Source organism: Lissotriton helveticus, chromosome 1_1 (genome assembly GCF_964261635.1).
Source record: "Lissotriton helveticus chromosome 1_1, aLisHel1.1, whole genome shotgun sequence".
Lineage (NCBI taxonomy): Eukaryota > Metazoa > Chordata > Amphibia > Caudata > Salamandridae > Lissotriton > Lissotriton helveticus.
Window position 1 is genome coordinate 501,005,618 of NC_136057.1, and position 21,221 is coordinate 501,026,838.

A 21,221-nucleotide genomic window follows, 5' to 3' on the forward strand; every position below is an offset into this window, starting at 1 on the left:
AATACTTGGGCAACCAATCAATAACCCATATAGTTAATCATATAGCTACTGATCAACACATGCAGCAGTTTACAGAACAACAGACATAATGATGCACAAATTAAGACAGTTTAGTCACTAACCCATGCACTCAGTGAGACACATTTAATCACTCACTCATACAGTCAGTCATGCACCTACTAAATCCTTTGTTCAGACACTTCTACATCCACTCATTCTTCAATATGTAAGACATATTTTAACTTTACAGAAACATACAGTCACTGGATGTTGTCATCAGTGATGTCATCAGTGATGTCATTTGAGATGTCATCAGTGATGTCATCAGTGATGTCATTTGAGATGTCATCAGTGATGTCATCAGTGATGTCATTTGAGATGTCATCAGTGATGTCATCAGTGATGTCACTGACCATGTCATGAATGATGTAATATGTGACATGATCAGCAGTGGATTGCGGGTGCGCGATATATAGTTAGTACAACTAACTATATATGGAATTTCAATGGTTTTGTGTGAGTAAAATAAGGTTTTTTAAATGCTAATTCCTAACTATATATGGTGTATAACCTATGGTTTTTTCAGTGAATTTTCAAGGTTTTGTAAATGCTAATTCCTAACTATATATGGTCTATAACCTATCGTTTTTTTCAGAGAATTTCATTGGTTTTTTAAAAGCTAATATCTATAGCTGTAAAATGTATTCTTCTTTAAATCCAAAAATATATTTTATATGTTTATTAATAATTTTTTTAAAATATTTTTTTGTTTCGCTCCCGGTCCGCGAACCGGGAAGCTTCCCGTTAGCTCAATTTGATGCCGCGACCCGGTCCGCGAACCGGTAAGAAATCAACATAGTGACGGTATCGCGTTGCCGCGTAATGAGTCTTATGACGTACTGCGTTAGCGCACCCGGAAGTGCCCCGGGGCGCGGACCGAGGCGCGAAACGCAGCTCCCCGGAAGCGATCCGCGGCGCGTCGCGAAAGCGCGACGTATCGCGTTGCCGCGTAATGCGTCTTGTGACGTACCGCGTTAGCGCACCCGGAAGTGTCCCGGGGCGCGGACCGAGGCGCGAAGCTCAGCGACCCGGAAGCTAACCGGGGCGCGTTCCGCAGCGCGTAACATGAGCGTGAGAGGTCATGTGACTTGTTAATAAAACTTTTCATTGGTTCATTTCACTTTTGGTTTCATAATGATGTAAGGCTAGGTCAGGTGACCTAAAAATAACACTTTTCATTGGTTGAGAAGTATTGTTTTTCCCAAATGATGAAAACCCCTCCTTCTTTCCTCACTCTGACTTTCATCATTGTGAGAGGAAGACCTTCATTACTATATCAGAAATGGCTTCAGTAGTTGCTTCAGCTGGTGGACCCCCACCACCACCTCCACCTCCTCATGGGAAGAGAGGACCACCTCCCCAGGTGATGACCAACACTGAGGAGGAAGAGGAAGAAATGGATGAAGAGGAGGGAGAAGAACCACAGTTCTTAGAAGAGGTGCCCCGGGTTTCACATAAGAAAGCCAGTTTCATCTGGCAGTTTTATTCGATCCCTCCTGGCCAAAAAAAAGTCAATGCGAGGTATGTCACCTGCCTCATCTGTAAAGAAAAATTATCCAGAGGGACGGATAAGAAATATAGTTATGGCAACCATACTATGCACAGGCACATGACAAGGAAGCATCCACTGAATTATAGCCGGGCGGAAATACGGGATTTGCAGGAAAATCCAAGATCAACTCCTGTGGCCAGATCAAGAATACCCATTTCATTGACACCAGCAGAGGCACGGGAAACTGTGCCAAATATACAAGAACATTTTGGCCACATGATCCACACTTGTATGCACTGTCGTGCGTTGTTAGCATGTGGCAACATGAGCATAAATGCTATAAACCTGGCGTATGAACACCATAATTGCCCTAACCGCCCCCAGTAATTTTTTTTTTGCTCCTGTTGAGCCCTTTTCAATGCCTGTTTTTTGTTGTTTCCCCCCCCCCAAAAAAAACCAAAAAAAATATAAAATCGTTCAAAAAATACAAAAAAAACAAAAAATAAAAAAAAATAAAAAAAAAATATAAAACAACAAAAATATTTAAAAAAAAGTTCTTTTCAGAACTACCTTCCCTTTCAAAAAAAATTGCTAGAATGTTTAGCATTCTGGCAAGCTCTATTTCTTTTGGTTCGCTTCCCGGTTAGCTTCCCGGTACGCGGACCGGGAGCTAACCAAAAAATTTTTTTTTTTTTAAAAAAAGAGTAAGTATAAGGAAAGTAAACAGAGAGTGATGTTAAAAGAAAGACAGCTATAGGGAGTAAAGAAGAGATACTGTTTAATAGATCTATTTACCGAAGAAAAGACGGAAGAGGGTATAATTGTGAAAAACAAAATAGATAACGAAGTGAAAGAAAAAAAAAGAGAGTATAACATTAACATAGAAGAGTTTCTTGGAGAATGTGAGTGAATGTTCAAAATAAGATTAAAACATGAGGAATAACAGAGAGAAAAAATAGAAAACAGAAAACAAAAAATAACAGAAAAAGATTAATTGAAACAGCAAAGAAATGTAAGTAACATAGAGCCATATCATCAACATAGGCAATAAAAGTTTTGCAGCTTTTATTGGCAGAAATGTGTCGCTAAAGCTGCTTTTGCGGCAGAAAACTGCCGCTAAAACCACTTTTGCACCAGTTTTCTGCCAATAAAAAGAGCAATAATTTTATTGGCTGTGTTCATAATATGCCCCTTAGTGTGCTTCAACTACACAGAGAAAGCATTATGAACAAGTAGTGATAGAGTGATCAGTCAAAGACACTAAGAGTAATAAAGACGGAGTGAGTGAACAAGAGTGAGGAACTATGAGAAGAGAGGGACTGAGAAAAAGAGTGGAAGGAGTTGAGTAAGTAGGTAATAGAGAAAGGAATGAGGAAAGTAGCAAAGGCAGGAAACTGAGGGTTAAAGAAATGAAGCAGTGGAACTAATAGAAGTTAAATGTGATAGAAATGTAATGAAAAGAGTACAAAACATTTACCTTATAATTGTCGTTAAATTACTCACTTTTTGTTTTTATACTTTCAATCTGTGAAAGAGAGAACAAACATTTGAAAAATATTAAAACATGTATTTAAAAATTACAAAAGACAAGGGAAAAGATTGAAGGACAAACAGTTTTTCAACAACTTTGACACTTACAGAAGCTTCTGCTTCTCCAGGCCCCCTACACAGTCCTAAAGATATACATTTTAAACTAACAGTATCTTGATGCAGATGAAGTGAGGCCTATCTTAAAACATGGTGCATCTTTTGCATTGCTGTTGTCTCAGAAAAGTGTTGCAAGACACTAAAATTTTAAATGATTACTTCAGGATGCCAATAAGATGTGTCCTATCCAGAGGTGTGTTTGAGGTGAGGCCTACTCAGGGTTGCAGATGAAATTTCGAGTTGTTGAAGAGAACAGAGGACATAATACATGTGAAGGTCTACCAATGAAGTGAGTCATGTCCACTGCACTCTTGAACAAAGTCCAAACCTCCTATGTTTCCCTGGACAGACCTAAACTTGATCTGCACAATGTGATTCATAATGATAGGAAACACAGGTGATGTAAATGAAATACGTGCAATTTATTTTGCTCATTTCACAATCACATCACTTGTGTTTCCTTTGCTTAGGTATCTCATTGTGCAGATGTAGTCCAGCATATGAAAGAATACGCAGAAGTGCAGCACTGCATGCAACAACTTTGACACTTACAGAAGCCTCACCTTCTCCATGCCTCCTACACAGTTCTACATATACATCATAAATGCAAACAGTACAGAATTAATTATACATGTTAAATGGTTTATTTTTGCTGTTCTCAGAATGTATCAAAATTCACTAAAAACAGTGACTTGTAGATATTCATCATATAACAGCGGGGAAAAAAAAACACAATCAAAATGATTGTGTTTAAAAAACCCATACAACATAACAAATCAGAATTCAGAACTCCTTAAAGTTAACTTACTTTCCATGACGTCAAAGGATGTCCTATGAACAGCTTACACTCTGTTGTGCTGTTATTACTTTCAGCCCGCCACTTTCTGAAAGAAAATCTCCATCGTTTTTAAAAACATGTTACATGCAATAAATGACTTCTTGCTCTCTACCACAAGTTTCCACAAGGCCAAATCTTGTCAGACCCATTTATAACTCTTGGATTTCTTGTAAGCCAATCCCGTCATTTGGCATTTCCGCAACTTTCAGAATTAAAATGTTGAAGATCATTTTCACAATCCTGGAATAGTAATATCTTCCCCTTCTTGCTCAGTCATGTTCTACATTTCCTATGACACTGATACTGCTTACTATGAAGCAGACTTACACTACCTCTATGACTACTACAATTATTTAATTCTCTACATCACTTTTAATCACAAAGCAATGTAAAACAGTAGACAGCATTGCAGACTTACATTCCCTCTACTTTATGTTTTGATTGGCTGCTTCAATTAGCTTATAAAAAGAAATAGTTTTTCTGAACTCATTCAAAGTGCACTTATTTCTCCATGACGTCCAGTCTTATGGTTAGAAGTTATGTCTCTGAACTACACTTATCCTCAAGGCCAAATTGTGTAGGAGCCATTAGAACTTCTTGAAATTCCACAGAGCACATCCCGAGATTATTTTCCTAAAATTTTGGTTTTAAAAACACCAGGTAAGAGTTTTTAAGGTCATACGGCAATTTTTTTGTGAAAATTAAAACAGAATCGTTGCAGAATGACCAGCCATTTCTAGACTTTAAATAAGCTGTGTAATGTCCTGATGTTATTGAAGGACCGTCATGATATATAATTGCTGCAGTTACAAAAGTCCTTCCTGATATTGACAACTGCGAAGCTACAAAATTTTTAATTAAAGTTGTCAATTTTGTTCCATCAGGCCTACATCGTTGGAACATTAAAATGACATACTGGCCATATGTTCGTATAAATAATGTGGACATCATTTCAGATTTACATTGGCTACACTCCATGTTGTGATCAGCTGCTTTTACTAGCTTATTAAAGGAGACTGATTTACTGTCTGGCAAAGTTAAATATATAAATCTTTCTGAGTCTACACTAGTAGTACTTGATACCATACAGTTCTCGCAGTCATGCTGCCATTGATAAGAAAGCCCAAACAGCTGATCTACATCTACACCTTCAGCATGTAATACATCAAGCATATACATTAAAAACTCCTGACAATCTTGCTGAATATTTTGAGAGAATTGTGTTTGGCCTGAACATCTGTCTAACAGATTTCGAATTTCAGACACACTTTCTATGTTTGTTCTATCAGTGCTACATTTCTCTAACACAGAATTTAACAAACTGCAAAATGTTTGATCAGAATTGACCACAATCTCTTCTTTTACATTTTCTAGAGAAAACAAAACATTAACCACTACATTAGCATAGCAGTTGACACCAGAACTGTTTTCAAACTGAAAACCAACAACATCTTCAACAGAATCCTTTTTGTTTCTGCTTGTAATTTTAGGTTCATTGACTTTTTGTCTTTTTGCTACAACCTCCCCAGTATTGGTCACATTGTTTCGTTTCCGGCCTACCACACGTTTCTCAAACAAAGGATACTGAGGCAAATGTGGCGCATACTCTCTTCTTAACCTATTGTATTCCTTAACACAATCTAGATCCGCACAAATGTTTGTGACATCACACTCAATCAAGTACAATCCCGATAAAGTTCTAACTCGTGACAATGCCACATATGCCATACCCTCCTTGAACACAGAACTGCCAATATTCACCAATGCACTGTCTACACTTAAACCTTGCGATTTATGGATTGTCACCGCATATGCCAAGCAAACAGGAAACTGCTTACGGCGAACATATAAGTCTTTTACAAGCAAAAATCTAGCAGAACAACGACCAATTAGCTGTACTTCCTCAATGCCATCAAATTTAATTTTTAAAAATTCAATTCCATCTCTATTTCTGTATTTCACAAAATCAACAACATTACCCATTGATCCATTTACCAGACCTCTTTCAACATGTAAATTCCTTCTTAAAATTATACGGCAGTTCAAGCAGACATTCAGAGTCTTTTCAAAACCTGCAGTTTTAGATATACTCTTCTCTAATGAATCCAATTTTGTTTTCAGATTCTCAGACAAAATAATTGTTGATCCCATATGCTCTACTCTGTCAATAGCTTCCAGTTTCACAATCTCTTGCTTTTCTAAATGCAACATTTTGTTGTTGAATTTGGCACATTCTGCAAGAGTTGGCATCAAACATATTCCAGATTTCTTCTCAGTAATTTTCTGAAAAATATTCTCAGGCACAACATCTTGTTCTGGATATAAATTTGACAGTAATCGTGCATGTAAAGCTTCTTTCCCATGCTCGGTCACTTTTCCAATTCTAACATCTTGTAGAATAGTCTTGTAAACTTCATCCTTCGCCTGACGCATATTTTCATGCAGTTCAGCATAATTGAAGTTTAACCATATATTGACGTTGCCAATGCTCCCTAGGCACTTCCTGGTATCTTCATGCGTGAGCATTTTGAACACAGGTTGCCCTTTCACTGGTGTCAGCTGCAAAAGATCTCCGAAAACAATGATGTGTTTGCCACCAAATAACACATCATACTCTGTTTTGAGAACTTCTTGCATTCTCAAATGCACAAAGGCAAGCATGACATTGGAAACGATGCTTACTTCGTCAATGATAAGAAGTTTCATTTTCCTCAAGATTCTTGAAACTTCAAAACAAGCATCTCCAGATAGCTTGTGATATTGTAATTTGTTGTCATGCTCCACTGGCAGCATCAGTAAACGATGTAAAGTAATCCCTTTAATGTTATGTGCTGCCAGTCCAGTTGGAGCGGTGACAACACAAGACAGCGATGACTCTGTCCTTTCCTGCAAATAGCATGAAATTGCTTTAATGAGGAAACTTTTTCCAGTTCCCGCTTCTCCACTGACGTACAGTCGGACAGGCTTCAACGATGTACATGAGCACTCTTTCTTGTCATGACTTAATCCATGATCAATTTGCATGGTAACTTCGTCATATATTTTCCTCTGCTCAACGTTGAGTTGTCTTTCCAACTCTTCTAAGTTAACCGCATCCTCCTGAGCATGTGCCATGGCTCTTTCCACTTCATTCATAGCAGTGGCAGCTTCATTTTCGATAAGAGGTCCTCCTAGTGGATCCTGACTCAATGAAGCAGAACTCTGACTGTCCTGAGAACTGTCTCTGGCAATCTCGGCTGCAATCGTTTCTTCCTGCTCAATTTCCGCATTCAACATTTCTACATATTTGGGAAAAGCAGGACATTCTATGGTCTCCTTGGCGGCATTGAAAGAGTCTTCGTAACAGAGGAAATCTCCAAGCAGTTCCTCTTCTGCACGCCAAGGCTTGAAAAGTTGCAAAAGTGCTAAATAGAAAAACTCCTTTTTTTCAGGAGATTCGCCACTCAATTTTCGATGGTTTACCAAGTGGCATTTTCTTTGCTTGACCAGACATCCCTCACTTCCTATTACAGCATACACTCCTTTCTCAGTATCTTCTTTGATGTTCCTCTTGAATATGTAATTTTGAAGAACCTCATACAGACAAACATTGTCGAGGTGACTGCTTCTATTTGGATAATATGTATCCAACATGTTGGTCTTCAAAATGTCGGTACTGTTTGGCTCCTTTTCCGCCAAATACTCAATTTCCCGCACAGGTTTGAGAACTCGATTACGCGTTGCAGCAAGACCAAGACTCGCCCAAACGATACTCCTGGACTTGGCATAGAGACTTGCTGAAGACAACCGGTCAGAGCATTCGTAAGCTCCAATTTCTCGATGCGACAACATCTTCAGACTGAAACTGTACAACTTCTTGCTGAGGCTCTTTTCATGGGAAATGTCCTCCCACATATCCTTCAATTCTGTCTTCTCTTTTTTGGTGATGTAAGACGTCACATACCGAGCCACAGCCATACAGTTATCAGCCACAAACTGTATATCCATGTTAGCATTCCACATGGACAAAATCAGCGGGTTGTAGTCGTTGATGTACTTGGACTCTTCGTTCCTCTTCAAATTGTATGTGTTTTTAGGTGATTTCTTCATGACATTGTGTCGCAGCGAAGACATCAAACTGTTTACTCTTCCTTTAGAAATCACCGGTCGTGGAAAGCCGAAACGACATTTAGTGTAGAACTTGTCCTTGTTTCGGAATTTACGACGGCAGTACTTTCCACATCGATGGCTTTGGAAACGCAGAACTTTTTCTCTTAGGCTTTTCTTCTCCTTTGCGTTTGGAACAGCACACGTAGAATACTGTTGGATGAAACTCATCACTGAGTCTTCTGGATCCGTTCCAAATTTAGGTGCATCCTTGATCCACAGCAACATATGTATATGAGGAGCACCTCTTGCTTGGTACTCCTTTCTCCAGAAGAAATCCAACACCTCTCCAAGAGGTGGATTCTTCTTATTCATGATGAAAGACATCATAGCTTCAAATCTATGATTGAAGTACCTACATACATTGACTGGATCCAAAGAGCACAGTTCTCCGGGTGTCTTGAATTCGATGTTATCTACGTTAGCATTTGCCTCTCGTAGAAATTCAAGTAAGTCTTCCCAGCCATACTCGGCACAGCTCAGAGTGAGGAACCATGTGGGAGTACCTAAGTTCCTCAGCATACATTTTAAATCACCATGACGACGGTACCAGTACTCATTAGTACCACGCTGACACGCCATGAGATTAATCAGGTGAGAATCCAAAATACTGTCTTGGACATTGACTTTATCCATAAAGTCACTTGCCGAGATGTTTTGCATGTGTATACCACTTTTCAAGATGTGGTTCACTGCATATGACAGTCCAGACAGATCGCTTTCAAACAGGAGATGAAACAAATAAGGAATGCATTGTCGAAACCTAGCATCTCCTGCATACAATCGCAAAGTCCGGTATTCAGAAGCAGGAATTTGATGAGGTCGCTCATCATATCTTCCTCCCTGACCTGTTGGAAAAAGCTGTGGGAAACACCGAGCTTCCAAACGTTCCTCCCAAACACTAATGGGACTCCCTTTCGCTTGTTTCATTTGAAACAACTCAATAGCATTCCCCATGACTTCCTTGGAATGCAAAGGATGAACACTATAATGTTCATATATTTCTTCACTAGTACAGGGTTCTACTTTCTCAATTTGACCAGCACACAAATCGCTGTCCTCTTCCTCACTTACTTCCTCTTCTGCAACATATACATTTTTATAGTATTTATTATATTTTTTCAAATACAATGTTGCCCTTTTGACTTTCCTAACATCTACTAAATCTTGCCATATTTTCTTATTCTTTGTCGGAACCCCATTAACTAAGATAACAAGAGGTTCCTCTTCCACTTTTTCTACTCCAATTGTGTTAATGTTTTTCTTCAAATCTAGAGGCAAATAAACAACTCTTCCCTTTAATCCTCTCTGTAAATCTGATGGAGGCAATTTCCCTGTCTTTGGCTCCATTCTTACAATAGCCTGAAAGGGATGGATACTTTGAATCAAAATAGATTCATAAGTATTTAAATCCTTCAATTCAGAAGGAATCTCAACCAATTCCAGATTATTATGAACTGCTCTAGCAGGCATCTGGTTTTGATTTCATTTGCAACAACAATAAGTACACACACGTTGATCCAATCCAAAATCAAAACAATTTTCTACCATCAAGTATGTTGCGAAATCCTTCCATTCACTATTATTTTCCCTTTCACTTTTTGCATATAAATCCACTAACTTAGTCTGATTCTTATAATAAGTGCGTCGACAACACACACAAGTGAAATTAGGCCTCTCACTTGATTTCACCTGAAACGTCGCAATTTCCTTCTGAAAATTATCTGTACTGGAAACCTGTACACTATCTTCCACATTACCCTCTTCTTCTTGGTCAATTTCAACATTCTCCTCTTTACTTCCAAAGTAACAAAACTCAATTTCTTCACATATATTCTTCACATCTATTTCAGAACCATGCAAAAGAGCAGCGCATAATTGTTTAAGCATAATTGCTGGACTCTTAGCATAATACAACATTCTAACTAATTTCCTCACTTTATTATGATGCACTGCTAGCATCCTGAAATGATGAAAAACACTCTGGCATACTCTCCTGGAAAGACAAGCCAGTGAATGACCATGCAAACCTGTCACTTCTCTCACTCTGCAAGGATCTAATTCTTGCAACAACCTTATTTTCTGCTTCAAACTTTTCTTATTAAATGACCGTACAAAATCACAAAGCAAATTGATGGAATCCTGTCGCACACTACAAATACTACTACACTTCCAGGTGTAGACAGGACCCTTAGCACGTCTTCCTAAAACCTCATTACCTAACACCTCTTCTGTCTCTGTTGTCACAAGTTTTTCTTTTTCAACTGGACAACCATCTTTCACTTCATAAGCACGACCACTGGTGTCAACTGCATGCGCCAAATCATTATCCTGGAAATAACTCTCCTCATTAAAAAATGCCTCACAGCTTGAACTATGCATCCATTCTCCAGAAAAAACTTCACAAAAATTACTACGATTAACTATTCTCTTCCATCTACTATTTCTTTTGAAATCATAAATTGCCTTGTTTAGCTTCCTAATTCTATTGATTATCAAAATAAATAACTTACGTTTAATTTCAAATGCCTGATCAATAACTTTCTCAACTTTTTTTTTTCTCTTATAAAAAACCACTTTCTGTTGACCTTTCTTAATATTTTTTAACAAATTGCCAATTATCCTGTAGCGGAACATACGTTTACGAATGTCCCTAAACTGTTGTTTCCTTCTACTATCATGCACAGAGTTATCTCTTGCTCTAGCAGTAACATTTTTGATTGGCCTTTCCATTTGAATTGGTTCTCTTTTTCTGGACTGAAACATTTTCTGTAGTAATATTTTTTTTACTACACATATTTCTTATGAAATATTTTGTGCTCTTACCCGGTGCTTTCTTCGTGACTTGACAAATCTTTTTGTTAGAGGACTGCTGCTTATTTTGTTTCACCTGCTGTCTTTGACGTTTTGCAGCCTTTCTCTGTCTTTCAATTGTTGGCATGGTGAAATCTTGAAATGATCTGCAGTTGAATCTGTGGTAAAATATAATAAAAAATGTTATTAACCACTATTACCAAACAGTAAATCAATAACAGTGATCAAAAACTTAACACACTACTTGACATTTTAAATAGAAGATTTTTTAGTCCTTGGCAAATTTACAATACAGAAATAGCAGAAAAGAAATGACATTTATATTTATGTTACCTGTGCTATTTTATATGTGAATCTGATCTAATTTTATGAGCATATTTTAATATTTTATTGAAGACACTACACATAACCTGTTTTTGAAGGTGTCTTTATTTTTAAATTAAACGGTTTACATTTTTACTTTTTATTAATTATAAATTTTAAAAATAAATGTTTATAGTTCCATAGGCTCAAGCAGGTCAGCTTCCCACCCTATGTCATATAATTCGGACAAATCTGCATCCTCATCACGCTCTTCTTCATCCTCAGGATTTAAATCATCCAAGGGATCAACATCCACTGATGTTTCAATTACGAGTTCAATGATGAGGTCAAAATCAACTGATTGCAGATTGTCGCTCATGTTGATGTTGTCTTTATCTTTAAAGAAAGATAACAACAATGAGATGTTGCAGAGTAAGAGACAAATCTCAGAGATTATAATAGTAAAATTGTTTAACAAGAGTAATATTTTGCAGCTATTATTTAGCCATGTCCAGCAATGCTGAGCAGGTGAAGACTATGTCTAATTTTTCAGTGAACAGGACTCATCTCTTCTTAACCTTGGATAAGCCTCACCGACTCTGTGTCCCCTGCACATACTTAAATGTAAAGGGGCAGATTTATGTTAAATGGCACATCCCCAGGCATGCACCAGTTAACGTGCACCGCTGCTCTGCCACCCATGGTGTGCCGTATTTACAATCAGATAGGAGAAAGCTGCGTCAAAACCCTGCGCCTGCTTTAAGCAGGCATAGGTCTTGACGCAACATTGTGGAGATGGGGCACCCCTGAGCCTTGCTTGAGCTGCATCGCACTTGCGATACAACTCCAGCAATCACTACCTTTACAGCACAGATACGTCACGCATCTGTGCCATTTTTGCCCCATGATGCCCCGCATTGTAAATGCAGCACACCATGGGTGGCGGAACAGCGGCGCAGGATGACTGACACATCCCTGGTGATGCACCAGTCATCATAAATCTATCCCTAAGCTTCTTATCTTGTTACAGATGAACCGCCATATGTACCATCAAACTATTTTGCATTTCCTAAATAGCAAATTTTAAGGGATAAATAGCAATTCTTTACCATTCCTAATTTGCAATGAGCAAATTGCTAATTGCAAGTTACCCATTCATTTCCATGGGCTAGGAGGCTCATAGGAATGAAGGTTTAATTTGCGATTAGCAATTTGCTCATCACAAATTAGGAATTTTTCCAAGGGTGCAGGGGTGTCTCAAAAACACCCTGCTGCACCCCTGAAAAAGAAATTTGGGGGCATATGGCACACATACATGCCCTAAGGGCATGTGTTGGCGTCATATGGGACCTTTTGTTTTTGGGAAAAAAAGCTTTTCGAAAAGAATTCACAAATTACCACCAACTAGAAGTTGGTGGTAGTTTCCAAATCCTTAATGTCATTTTTTACATATTTTTTGTTTGATACATTGCATTTAAGTAATCGCAAAATTTGCAAATCCTTCAGTGCATTCGCAAAATAAGGAATAGCAAATTTTGCTACTCCTTATTTTGCATCAAACTTGTTTGATACATACCATTTGTCTAATTAACATTCGCAAAGGCCGAAATTCGCAGAATTTTGATCTTTGCGAATGCTAATTAGCTTGATACATATGGCCCCAAGTGAGGCCTGTCTTGCAACATGGTGCATCTTTTGCATCACTGCTGCATCGGTTTCATGTGGTACGTTTTTTTTACACCATGACATATCTGCCTAAATGCATCAATTTGTAATTTTGTCGCCTCATAGCAAATCTTTTGCACCGCCGCTGCATCATAAAAGTGACGCACAGTGGCGCAAAAGAGGCATACACCTATCATAAATCTGTCCCTAGCATTTTAAATGATTAATCCAGGATGACGATAAGGTGTGGCCTATCCAAAGGTTTGTTTAAGGTGAGGCCTACTCAGGATTGCAGATTAAAGTTACGCTTGATGAAGAATACAGAGGAGATAATACATGTAAAGGCCTACCAATGAAGTAAGTAATGTGCACTTTATTTCGCCAGTCATCATAAATGTATCCCTAAGCTTCTTATCTTGTTACAGATGAACCACCATATGTACCATCAAACTATTTTGCATTTCCTAAATAGCGAATTTTAAGGAATAAATAGCAATTCTTTACCATTCCTAATTTGCAATGAGCAAATTGCTAATTGCAAATTACCCATTCATTTCCATGGGCTAGGAGGCTCATAGGAATGAAGGTGCAATTTGCGATTAGCAATTAGCTCATCACAAAATAGGAATTTTTTCAAGGGTGCAGGGGTATCTCAAGAACACCCTGCTGCACCCCTGAAAAAGAAATTTGGGGGCATATGGCGCACATACATGCCCTAAGGACATGTATTGGCGTCATATGGCACCTTTTGTTTTTTGGAAAAAAATGCTTTTTGAAAAGAATTCGCAAATTACCACAAACTAGAAGTTGGTGGTAGTTTCCAAATCCTTAATGTCATTTTTTACATATTTTTTGTTCGATACATTGCAATTAAGGAATCGCAAAATTTGCAAATCCTTCAGTGCAATCACAAAATAAAGAATAGCAAATTTTGAATTAAGGACATTTTAAGTAATTTCCACATGTGCAGTGTTTTCAAATTATGATTTGAAAATCGTTTTTGGGGAAAAGGAATGGTTTGCAAATTTATGACAAGGACATAATGGTGTATGCTTCTCTATAAGGCATTTCAGTGTCTCTGATGTCATTTTTCCCATATTACATTATAAGACCTTTCCCCATGGAGCACATTCCTTGTAAATATGCTCCCACCTGTGCATGGTGAATTTAGATTTTGACTGTTTGAGTCACATAGCCATGTTAATAGTGACCCAAAAAAATTGGAAACGCTTTAAAAAAACACATTCATGTGTCTTAAGGACATTTTAAGTCATTTCCCCGTGGACAGTGTTTTGTAAGTGGCGCAAAAGAGGCATACACCTATCATAAATCTGTCCCTAGCATTTTAAATGATTAATCCAGGATGACGATAAGGTGTGGCCTATCCAAAGGTTTGTTTAAGGTGAGGCCTACTCAGGATTGCAGATTAAAGTTACGCTTGATGAAGAATACAGAGGAGATAATACATGTAAAGGCCTACCAATGAAGTAAGTAATGTGCACTTTATTTCGCCAGTCATCATAAATGTATCCCTAAGCTTCTTATCTTGTTACAGATGAACCACCATATGTACCATCAAACTATTTTGCATTTCCTAAATAGCGAATTTTAAGGAATAAATAGCAATTCTTTACCATTCCTAATTTGCAATGAGCAAATTGCTAATTGCAAATTACCCATTCATTTCCATGGGCTAGGAGGCTCATAGGAATGAAGGTGCAATTTGCGATTAGCAATTAGCTCATCACAAAATAGGAATTTTTTCAAGGGTGCAGGGGTATCTCAAGAACACCCTGCTGCACCCCTGAAAAAGAAATTTGGGGGCATATGGCGCACATACATGCCCTAAGGACATGTATTGGCGTCATATGGCACCTTTTGTTTTTTGGAAAAAAATGCTTTTTGAAAAGAATTCGCAAATTACCACAAACTAGAAGTTGGTGGTAGTTTCCAAATCCTTAATGTCATTTTTTACATATTTTTTGTTCGATACATTGCAATTAAGGAATCGCAAAATTTGCAAATCCTTCAGTGCAATCACAAAATAAAGAATAGCAAATTTTGAATTAAGGACATTTTAAGTAATTTCCACATGTGCAGTGTTTTCAAATTATGATTTGAAAATCGTTTTTGGGGAAAAGGAATGGTTTGCAAATTTATGACAAGGACATAATGGTGTATGCTTCTCTATAAGGCATTTCAGTGTCTCTGATGTCATTTTTCCCATATTACATTATAAGACCTTTCCCCATGGAGCACATTCCTTGTAAATATGCTCCCACCTGTGCATGGTGAATTTAGATTTTGACTGTTTGAGTCACATAGCCATGTTAATAGTGACCCAAAAAAATTGGAAACGCTTTAAAAAAACACATTCATGTGTCTTAAGGACATTTTAAGTCATTTCCCCGTGGACAGTGTTTTGTAAGTGGCACAAAAGAGTCATACACCTATCATAAATCTGTCCCTAGCATTTTAAATGATTAATTCATGATGACGATAAGGTGTGGCCTATCCAGAGGTTTGTTTAAGGTGAGGCCTACTCAGGATTGCAGATTAAAGTTACGCTTGATGAAGAATACAGAAGAGATAATACATGTAAAGGCCTACCAATGAAGTAAGTGATTTGCACTTTATTTCGCCAGTCATCATAAATGTATCCCTAAGCTTCTTATCTTGTTACAGATGAACCACCATATGTACCATCAAACTATTTTGCATTTCCTAAATAGCGAATTTTAAGGAATAAATAGCAATTCTTTACCATTCCTAATTTGCAATGAGCAAATTGCTAATTGCAAAGTACCCATTCATTTCCATGGGCTAGGAGGCTCATAGGAATGAAGGTGCAATTTGCGATTAGCAATTAGCTCATCACAAAATAGGAATTTTTTCAAGGGTGCAGGGGTATCTCAAGAACACCCTGCTGCACCCCTGAAAAAGAAATTTGGGGGCATATGGCGCACATACATGCCCTAAGGACATGTATTGGCGTCATATGGCACCTTTTGTTTTTTGGAAAAAAATGCTTTTTGAAAAGAATTCGCAAATTACCACAAACTAGAAGTTGGTGGTAGTTTCCAAATCCTTAATGTCATTTTTTACATATTTTTTGTTTGATACATTACATTTAAGGAATCGCAAAATTTGCAAATCCTTCAGTGCAATCGCAAAATAAGGAATAGCACATTTTGAATTAAGGACATTTTAAGTCATTTCCACATGTGCAGTGTTTTCAAATTATGATTTGAAAATCGTTTTTGGGGAAAAGGAATGGTTTGCAAATTTATGACAAGGACATAATGGTGTATGCTTCTCTATAAGGCATTTCAGTGTCTCTGATGTCATTTTTCCCATATTACATTATAAGACCTTTCCCCATGGAGCACATTCCTTGTAAATATGCTCCCACCTGTGCATGGTGAATTTAGATTTTGACTGTTTGAGTCACATAGCCATGTTAAAAGTGACCCAAAAAAATTGCAAACGCTTTAAAAAAACACATTCATGTGTCTTAAGGACATTTTAAGTCATTTCCCCGTGGACAGTGTTTTGTAAGTGGCGCAAAAGAGGCATACACCTATCATAAATCTGTCCCTAGCATTTTAAATGATTAATCCAGGATGACGATAAGGTGTGGCCTATCCAAAGGTTTGTTTAAGGTGAGGCCTACTCAGGATTGCAGATTAAAGTTACGCTTGATGAAGAATACAGAGGAGATAATACATGTAAAGGCCTACCAATGAAGTAAGTAATGTGCACTTTATTTCGCCAGTCATCATAAATGTATCCCTAAGCTTCTTATCTTGTTACAGATGAACCACCATATGTACCATCAAACTATTTTGCATTTCCTAAATAGCGAATTTTAAGGAATAAATAGCAATTCTTTACCATTCCTAATTTGCAATGAGCAAATTGCTAATTGCAAATTACCCATTCATTTCCATGGGCTAGGAGGCTCATAGGAATGAAGGTGCAATTTGCGATTAGCAATTAGCTCATCACAAAATAGGAATTTTTTCAAGGGTGCAGGGGTATCTCAAGAACACCCTGCTGCACCCCTGAAAAAGAAATTTGGGGGCATATGGCGCACATACATGCCCTAAGGACATGTATTGGCGTCATATGGCACCTTTTGTTTTTTGGAAAAAAATGCTTTTTGAAAAGAATTCGCAAATTACCACAAACTAGAAGTTGGTGGTAGTTTCCAAATCCTTAATGTCATTTTTTACATATTTTTTGTTCGATACATTGCAATTAAGGAATCGCAAAATTTGCAAATCCTTCAGTGCAATCACAAAATAAAGAATAGCAAATTTTGAATTAAGGACATTTTAAGTAATTTCCACATGTGCAGTGTTTTCAAATTATGATTTGAAAATCGTTTTTGGGGAAAAGGAATGGTTTGCAAATTTATGACAAGGACATAATGGTGTATGCTTCTCTATAAGGCATTTCAGTGTCTCTGATGTCATTTTTCCCATATTACATTATAAGACCTTTCCCCATGGAGCACATTCCTTGTAAATATGCTCCCACCTGTGCATGGTGAATTTAGATTTTGACTGTTTGAGTCACATAGCCATGTTAATAGTGACCCAAAAAAATTGGAAACGCTTTAAAAAAACACATTCATGTGTCTTAAGGACATTTTAAGTCATTTCCCCGTGGACAGTGTTTTGTAAGTGGCACAAAAGAGTCATACACCTATCATAAATCTGTCCCTAGCATTTTAAATGATTAATTCATGATGACGATAAGGTGTGGCCTATCCAGAGGTTTGTTTAAGGTGAGGCCTACTCAGGATTGCAGATTAAAGTTACGCTTGATGAAGAATACAGAAGAGATAATACATGTAAAGGCCTACCAATGAAGTAAGTGATTTGCACTTTATTTCGCCAGTCATCATAAATGTATCCCTAAGCTTCTTATCTTGTTACAGATGAACCACCATATGTACCATCAAACTATTTTGCATTTCCTAAATAGCGAATTTTAAGGAATAAATAGCAATTCTTTACCATTCCTAATTTGCAATGAGCAAATTGCTAATTGCAAAGTACCCATTCATTTCCATGGGCTAGGAGGCTCATAGGAATGAAGGTGCAATTTGCGATTAGCAATTAGCTCATCACAAAATAGGAATTTTTTCAAGGGTGCAGGGGTATCTCAAGAACACCCTGCTGCACCCCTGAAAAAGAAATTTGGGGGCATATGGCGCACATACATGCCCTAAGGACATGTATTGGCGTCATATGGCACCTTTTGTTTTTTGGAAAAAAATGCTTTTTGAAAAGAATTCGCAAATTACCACAAACTAGAAGTTGGTGGTAGTTTCCAAATCCTTAATGTCATTTTTTACATATTTTTTGTTTGATACATTACATTTAAGGAATCGCAAAATTTGCAAATCCTTCAGTGCAATCGCAAAATAAGGAATAGCACATTTTGAATTAAGGACATTTTAAGTCATTTCCACATGTGCAGTGTTTTCAAATTATGATTTGAAAATCGTTTTTGGGGAAAAGTAATGGTTTGCAAATTTATGACAAGGACATAATGGTGTATGCTTCTCTATAAGGCATTTCAGTGTCTCTGATGTCATTTTTCCCATATTACATTATAAGACCTTTCCCCATGGAGCACATTCCTTGTAAATATGCTCCCACCTGTGCATGGTGAATTTAGATTTTGACTGTTTGAGTCACATAGCCATGTTAAAAGTGACCCAAAAAAATTGCAAACGCTTTAAAAAAACACATTCATGTGTCTTAAGGACATTTTAAGTCATTTCCCCGTGGACAGTGTTTTGTAAGTGGCGCAAAAGAGGCATACACCTATCATAAATCTGTCCCTAGCATTTTAAATGATTAATTCATGATGACGATAAGGTGTGGCCTATCCAGAGGTTTGTTTAAGGTGAGGCCTACTCAGGATTGCAGATTAAAGTTACGCTTGATGAAGAATACAGAGGACATAATACATGTAAAGCTCTACCAATGAAGTAAGTGATGTCCACTTCATTGCGCCAGTCATCATAAATGTATCCCTAAGCTTCTTATCTTGTTAGACATCAACCGCCATATGTATCATATAACTATTTTGCATTTCCAAAATAGCGAATTTTAAGGAATAAATAGCGATTCTTTACCATTCCAAATTTGCGATGAGCAAATTGCTAATTGCAAATTACCCATTCATTTCCATGGGCCAGGATGCCCATATGAATGAAGGTGCAATTTGCGATTAGCAATTAGCTCATCGCAAATTAGGAATTGTTCCAAAGGTGCAGGGGTGTCCCAAGAACACCCTGCTGCACCCCTGAAAAATAAATTTGGGGGCATATGGCGCACATAAATTTTAACAACATTCCATTACCTCAAAAACGATTTTCAATTCATAATTTGAAAACACTGCCCACAGGGAAATTACTTAAAATGTCCTTAAGACACATGAAAGTTTTTTTTAAAAGCCTTTGCAAGTTTTTGGGTCACTTTTAACATGGCTATGTAACTCAAACAGTCAAAATCTAAATTTACCAAGCACAGGTGGGAGCATATTTACAAGGAATGTGCTCCACAGGGAAAGGTCTTTTAATGTAATATGTGAAAAATGACATCAGAGACACTGAAATGCCTTATAAAGAATCATACACCATTATGTCCTTGTCATAAATTTACAAACCATTCCTTTTCCCCAAAAACGATTTTCAAATCATAATTTGAAAACACTGCACATGAGGAAATGACTTAAAATGTCCTTAAGACACATGAAAGTGTTTTTTGATTGCCTTTCCAGCATGGTTGGGTCACTTTTAACATGGCTATGTAACACAAACATTTAAAATCTAAATTTGCCATGCACAGGTGGGACCATATTTACAAGCAATTTGCGCCACAGAGAAAGGTCTTACATTAAAATGGGAAAAATAACATCAGGGACAGTCAATTGCCTTATAAAGAAGCATACACCATTATGTCCTTGTCATAAATTTAAAAACAATTCCTTTTCCCCAAAAACGATTTTCAAATCATAATTTCAAAACACTGCACATGGGAAAATTACTTAAAATGTCCTTAAGACACATAAAAGCGTTTTTTGATTGCCTTTGCAGCATGTTTGTATCACTTTTAACATGGCTATGTAACACAAACATTCAAAATCTAAATTTTCCATGCACAGGTGGGAGCATATTTACAAGCATTTTGCGCCACATAATTCATAATTTTCTCCTTAAAGCACACTATTCTCTATCTAAATTAAAGAAATATTTTCTCACCTTAGCAAATACTTTGAGTTTGAAAACAGTCTCAGAAACACACCAATTTGTCTTCAGCAGAGCAAAAGGTATGCACTCCAGAGTCTGCAGCTATCAAAAGCACAGAAATGCTGTAATTCTTCACACATATCTCTCATGTCACCCAATCAAAACTCTTCCCTCACTTTTTTTCAAATGAAAACCCTTCCCCCCTCTGCCATTTCATGCCTTTTCTGCATGGCAACCACCTCTTGGAAGACTTCTGGTGTTTGCAAGTTCACACAACAATGTTGCAATTGAACTCTGAACTCTCAGTGCACCTGCATATCCACTGCAATCTTTCATTTAATGATTATTTATTGACCACTCAAAATACATCTTTCAAAGAACTCACCCATGCACCCTAACTTTCTGTTTTCAGCAATCAAAATCCACCAATCACTGTTACTGCTTCATGAACACAGAAACTCCACAGTTTTTTTCATTTTAAACTCTCATTTTTTCAACTGCCATTTCATTGCCACACTTCATCTGACTGCAGGAGAACCTCCTCTCACCATGTTTTCTGTCTGGATTGTTGGACATAGTTATATTCACTGGGCTCACAGGTATGCTGAGAACAGAAAATTACCTAACCTCAATTTACAAGATGTGGAAATTAAGTGGTTTGGCCACAGAGGATTAAAATGTCACCAATTGATACCATTGGTGAAAACCTTTATGCATTTGCCCAAACCTGACCTGTTAATTGTGCACTGTGGAGGTAATGATTTGGGCACTTTGACTGGGGTAGGTCTGGAAATGCTTTTAAAGGACACCTTTGAGCAATTGATGGCACTTTTTCCTCAGACTGCCTTGGTATATTCAAATATATGCCAAAGACAGAAATGGAGGTGGTCAAACCAATTTTGTCCACAAATTGAGAAGTCGAGGAAGCATGTAAACAAATCTGTTTCAGCTTACATGAGAGACCATGGAATGGGCTCCCTGTACAA